The sequence below is a fragment of the Urocitellus parryii genome, chromosome 2, assembly GCF_045843805.1.
Source record: "Urocitellus parryii isolate mUroPar1 chromosome 2, mUroPar1.hap1, whole genome shotgun sequence".
Taxonomy (NCBI): domain Eukaryota; kingdom Metazoa; phylum Chordata; class Mammalia; order Rodentia; family Sciuridae; genus Urocitellus; species Urocitellus parryii.
Window position 1 is genome coordinate 120282471 of NC_135532.1, and position 6545 is coordinate 120289015.

General features: G+C 45.4%; 1 pseudogene; it reads right to left on the bottom strand.

The window, feature by feature from the left end:
- Positions 1-631: 631 nt before the first annotated feature.
- On the bottom strand, positions 632-1000 carry LOC144253397 (glycine cleavage system H protein, mitochondrial pseudogene; annotated as a pseudogene).
- Positions 1001-6545: the final 5545 nt, after the last annotated feature.

A 6545-nucleotide genomic window follows, 5' to 3' on the forward strand; every position in this document is an offset into this window, starting at 1 on the left:
AGGAAGAAAGGAAGGTGAGTGAAAACAAGGAGCTTGCTGCCTCTCAGCCCCAGCCTCTTTTTGCTATTGTTTTTGAAATTTAATATTTTATTTGTTCTTATTTTGCTGAAAATCTGTTGCTTCAGTATATAAAAATAATAGCAGTCAATGCAGCCTATTACAAAATTGGGACAGTATTGTTCTTTTGACACTGTATGACAAACAATTATTTTCACTCCCAAATATTTTTAAAGGGAAGATTATTAAGTATCTTGACCCCAATCCAGGGATGGTTGTAAACAAGTTACAATAGTATAAAGGCTTATAACATGATTGTCCTTGGATTCCATAATTTTAAAAGTAGTTTTAACTATAGATCAATGTCATGAATTCTGAATACCAGAGCCTAAAGCCTACTATAAAATTATAAGGATTTGTAAAACGATGCATATTGTTGTATTTATCTGCAATTCTTGGGAAGTTAAGGGAGTATCTTCCCTCAGTAGCAGTGTTGAGAGTTGTTTCTTTTTAAATATTCTCTCTGCCACTAACTTGTGGCAACTATACTGAAGCTATTTGACATGAGTTTATTTAGGGTGCTATTTCTATTCATCAATATATTTCACATATTTCTCAAATGCCTCTTCACTCATTAAGTCATCAGTTCCAAAAGGTCACTTGTCATCTTCCTCAGCCAGCCATCACCATAACAAGGTTTGTTCACAAGCCCTGGGTTTTCTTCAGGTATGTCACTAATTTCAGTTACTTCTCCTGATAGAGGGACACCATATTCACTGGCAGCTTTCATACTTTCCAAAGCACTAAACTCATCTTGTTTTTTCGATTTTGTCTCAGTTGCACATAAACTATAGTAAATAACATCTCCCAGAGCTTCCTGTGCAAAACTACTGATTTCTGCCACTCCAAATCCATTTTCTATTATCCACTCATGTTTCTCTGTGACTTTACACATTGAAAGAAGAGTGGTCCTGTGCATAGCCACCAGGGCTGAGGCTTGCATGCTCTATACCACTTACAGCACTGTGTGCACAAGTTTACAAAGGGTCACCACACTGCAGGAGCCATCAAGGGGCCTGGACCAGATTGAGCCCTTTATGAAACAGTCTTGTGAGGCTTCCCAGGATCATTTGGAACCTGCCATCCTCTCAGTTACTAGCCTCAGCTTACACAGGTACCACAAAATGTATGGGCTTCCTCTTGATGCTAGCTAAATAAATTTTTGTGCCTCAGGCTGTATCTCTTGGTTTTAGTGGTGTTGGGAGAAAAGGATTCCTCCAATTCTTTTTTTGGTGGTATCAGGGATTGAACCCAGAGGTGCTTAACCACTGAGTCACATCCCCAGCCATCTTTTATATTTTTTTTAGAGACAAGGCTCACTGAATTATTTAGTGCCTCCCTTTTTTGCTGAGGCTGGCTTTGAACTCGAGATTCTCCTATCTCAGCCTTCTGAGCCACTGGGATTATAGGTGTGCACTACTATGCACAGTGGGATTCTTCCAATTCTTGAACTGCTCACCTCCCAGGGTTTTGCATGTGTTTTCAGGTGAGAAGTTAGCCACTGTTGGTGGCAGAAAAAACATCAAATCATGTTCAAGAGGCTACAAATCAAACCTGTGAAGAGAAATTTTGCATGGTATCAGGATGAAGAAAGTAGAAGATGATTTAGACCTTCTAAAATTAGGAAGAGGTAGGTGCGGATGCCTGTGGTACCAATGATTCCTGACAATGAGGTTGGTGGGTCCAGTGAGCACATGTTCTGGCCTACCTGGTTGAACACAGTCAAGATCCTGAGGAGGAAAAGAAGGCTGAGAGGAATGGAAATACATAGAAGAAGCAGAGAAGGAAAAGCTGAGTTTCTATTTTTTTTTTCATGAATAGCAGCAGCACAAATGAGAGAAATAAAGAGAGCGAAGACTGACTTACAGCTGCATAGGTAAACCTTCAAGTGTCCCAAGAGTATACCTGGACCTTGCAAAACACCTACCATGTTCAGAGTCCTTTGCCAATTTCTGGTTTCACTGTTGTGCTCTGTGCAGCTTTGGACCAGCTCTGAAGGTATAAGGAAACTTTCTGAAAGAGCACCATGTGCCCATTTGTCCAATTGGGATCCTAGTATCTTCAGTGAACCAGTAGAGCTGGCCTCCATCTCTGCTTCTACACAACTTCTACTTCTCTGCTTCTTGCCTAGCCATTTTATACAATGTCAACAGATTGCTGTTCTACTCTGTAAGCTGAGTAACTCTAAGTTAAAACTCTGGGCACATCACCTGCCTGGGTGAACCTGCTACCCTGGTGCTCAGCTTCCTCAGCCTGGAGGGCTGTGGGCAATCTTGTCTGGACCCCAGGAGGCTTCTGCACTGAGGGAACCCAGTCAGTAATTGGAGAAGAACTTCTCATTAGGGTAAGATTAAGGCCTCTGGTAAAGTGTTCCTACAGGGCTTCTTGGCACCTGTGTAGTCAGTCCTCACACAGACTGTAATCTGGCACCCTCTTTTCACTGCAAGCATGTAGATGGCTATCCCGCCTGTGTATTGGGAGATTGTCCCATACAACAGGGAGCAGACTTCAGTGGTGGCAAAAAAAGCAGATTATCATGTATCCAACAAACAGGATGCCCAGGAGGCAGGAGGTGAAGGACTGCCATGGGCTACCACTATCAGTGGTATCTGCAATCCTCTGGGGCTAAACCCTGAAACTGCCCTGTGCTGCTTAGAATGAGTGGCCCTGGGATAGCAGGCACACCTGTTTGGCATGAAACATTTCCCTAGATCTACCACAGGAGAGATACACTAGTATTTGTAGGAAAATCCCCTTTTGGGGTCAGTTCTGAAAAGAGATATTTTGAACAGACTTCTGCCTAGAGTTATCTGAAAATTCTGTACTGTGTTAATCATTTATGCATTGTTTCACAGCACTAATAGGGAATATCTTCCACTAACCCTATCACTTCCTACTAGGTCTAAAGACAAAAGAAAATGGATCAAAGATAAAGGGATTAGAAGTAGAGGCTAGGAATTGGGAAGCTACTCTTTTAGTCACAATAAGTCACCAGGCACCCTCAGCAGCACACTTTCATCCCTAGGCAGAATCAATACCCAGAAGAGGGCCCTAGACTTGAGGCTTCCCCCATCTAGACTGTTGGTTGGAGTCATGGTTGGAGCCACATGAGAGTTCTGATAGGTTTGCGGATATCCAAAATGCCAAGTGAACTTTTGGTTGCCCTGTTGGTCTCTTTGAACTTCCAAGATTCTCCCTCAGACTGCCTTAAGAGTAGGCTTGCCATATGAAATCCATGTCACCCAAACATTGCATGGGGGCACACTTGTCCCTGAAAGATTCTTGGTTTATCTGAAATTGAGATTTGATGGATGGATGCCTTATATGTTATTGGGTTGGCAGTTCTGCTGGGAGGAAGGGATGATGTGAATGAGGCAGGTACACCTCTGAAAGTAGGCCTGGGGGACATAGGCTGGCCAGTCCAGCCTTGATCTGGTCTCTGCAGCCTCCTCAAAACTGCCTCATTTCCATGGTGTGCTGGGGACCAGGATGATAACTTCCATCCAGCAGTTAAGTTCTGTGAATTGGAAAGTACTTTGAGATTGGTATCTTGAGTCACACACTCAACTATTTCAGGGCTAGGAACTCCATGGGCTATTCCCACCCTGTGCTCTGGGTGGGTGGTGTTTGAATACTCTGTGTCCTTTGGGTGCACATGCCTTGGGCATGGTGATTTTGGCCAGGTAAACCTAGCCCACCATTGCCTCACCAAGGCAGAGGTCCTGAAGATGGTAGTGCAGAATATCCCAGTCCTCTCTGAACCATGTATGTCAAAGACCCTGGAGCACCCCAATGTGATTCAGATATTTCAGGTTTTTAAGACCCTCAAAAATATCTATATCATGATGGATCATGAAGGTGGGGAACAGCTACTTCAGTATATCACATGTGGTGACATGCAGGAATAGGAGGCCTGGAGAATCTTCAGGAAATAGTGTGTGCCATGGTCTTCTTAAATGAGAAGGGTGTCATACACCAAGATCTGAAGCCAGAGAACATCATGGTGAATGCCAGAGGCAATATCAAACTCATCAACTTTGGTCTCAGCACCAGGTTCATGGCTGGGCAGAAGCTGGGCAAGTTCTGGGGTACTCTTACATACCTTGCCCCTGAACTTGTCCTGTGGAAAGAGTATGAGAGCCCCCAGTGGACATCTGGAGCCTGGGTGTCCTTCTGTATTTTATGTTGAGAGGGAGCTGCCCGTTTATGGTGAACATCACTCAGGAAGTGCTGATGAGGAGTGTTCATGCAAGATACCACATTCTTCACTCTGTTCCCATCAAAACATGAAGGCTCATCCAGAAAATACTGTGAACCCCAAGAAGAGGCCCACAGTCAAGTAAATCTTACAGCAGTCATGGCTGAGGCAAGGTGAGCAGTATATACCCTGTGACTGTAGTGAGGCACTTACAAACCAGGCCCCACAATCATTATAATCCTGTTTGACATGGGTTTTGACCCATGCCAAACCTGGGTGTCTCTGTCCAAGAGAAAGTTTGATGCAAAGATGGCTACACACCTGATACTGAAGCATCAGAAAGGTCAAGGGGTAGGGTGTTATCTGTTCTGGGTCATCTACCAAAGATTGTTAAGGGATGGAACCCAGATTCAGACTGGGAGGCACTGCTGAGAGTGGGGGTCCCTGCAAGCAGGAAGTGGAGAGGAATGGCAGGCAGGCTGGTATCACTCCCTTCAACAAAGACACATGGGAGACAGGCAGGACCAGCCTGTCATCTCTGAGGGCCTGAGCGAGAAGGTAAGTGTCGCGACCAGGCCTGCCACCCAGCCTGGCCAAGAACCACAGCAAGTCTGGAGTTGAGTCAACCATAGAGGTGCAGCAATCTCAACTTTATTGCATCAGGAACAAGGTTACATAGTGATAGGAGGCGATAAGAAGAGATAGTAGCAAGAACCAATAAGGGGCAGTTACATCACTATCACTAAGGGGCCTAGGCAGATTTCAGATTAAACCATTAGGCGGAGCTAAAGTCAAAACCCGCATGCGGGCTAATGCAAATCCAGCCAGGTCACCTATAGGGAAATGCTCTGGAAGAACCCATGAGGCCACCTCAGCCAACACCCAGTAATGGCTGCAGTCCCAAAGGAGGTAAAAGGTCCCAACAGGCTGGCACTTCTGATGCCCTTCTGCCCTGGCCATTGGAAGCCTGTGCCTCTAAAGATTATGTTTCACCCATGCCCCCAAGGATCTTTCTGGTGTTCCTGTCCTCTCACAGAGGAGCACCAGGGAGCCTGCCCTTTGTACCTTCCCTTTGCCCTGTGAGCATCAGTTGCCCAAGGAGGCCCAATGGCCACATCCACAAGGCAAGGCCCTGGCAACAGAAATGGCTAGAAGTGAGTGAGGAAGAGTATCACTACCTGTGTCCAATGACTGTGCAGCTACATGCCACATGTCAGCAATAAAGTGGCTTTAATAACAGAGAAGAAACATGCCACATCCATAAACAATGTGGCTTCAGGGGAGTTGAGAGCTGAGCCAGACAATGCCAGTGGACAGCCTGAGTCTCCTCTGTCCCCGCCTGTGTAAGATGTCAGAGACTGTTCTTCCTTGGACACTTCATCCTGCTCCTCTTTCTTTCCCCCATTCTCCTGAGATGTTTCTTAATAAACTTGTTGTAGAAAACTTTTGTCATAAAATTATTGTTCCAATAATATTTAGATTTAAATGTAGGCTGATTAAAAGAAAGGTGGGGCCTCAGAGTGAGGGCAGGGGCCCACCAGCCATCTTCTGTAAGGCCTGGACCACTGTGCCTCCCTCTGCAGTGTGGATAATCACTGGCCTTTAGTTAGAATAGGTGAGACTCACTCACCTTGAATCTGTGTAGTTGGTCACTCACCTTGAGCCAGCATAGAGCATTACTTGTTTTGACCTAGTACAGACAGACTTGCTGTATGGATCTGATATGGATGGAGTCTCTCCCCTTGAGCCAGTGTAGACATGACTTTTAGCTGGTGACCTTGGCCCAGAGGAATCCCTCCCTGAGGGTTGTGGACAGGGTGAGTAGCGATGGTTGGAGAAATCACTTCTGAGAAGGCATGGGTGTTCTCAGTGTTCTATGACATCATTTTCAAAATAATGTGTGCAGGGAAGGAAGAGGTGAGCCAGTGGGCAGGGATGGGCATGCCTGCAACAATGGTGGATGCTTCTGCATCTGCCATGCAGCCTCCCCACTCATAATCATCTCATCACTATTGCTAAAGGTATTGGAGAAAGAGTACAGAGGATTTCAGGAGTGGAGATGCCAATCCTTCTTTTGGATGCAATTTACTGCTTTTCAGTCACACACAATTATGGTACTTTCCTTCAAATTGCCACCTAGGAAACTAATGCAGGTAGCCATTGCTCAGAATAAACCCCACCATCCTGACATTGATATCTAGGTCTGTGTGATCTTCCCTAGGCCTCACAAGCTCCACTGTGGACATGTGGGTTCCAGGCTGCCTCTCTGATTGTCGACTCTGTTTGTCTA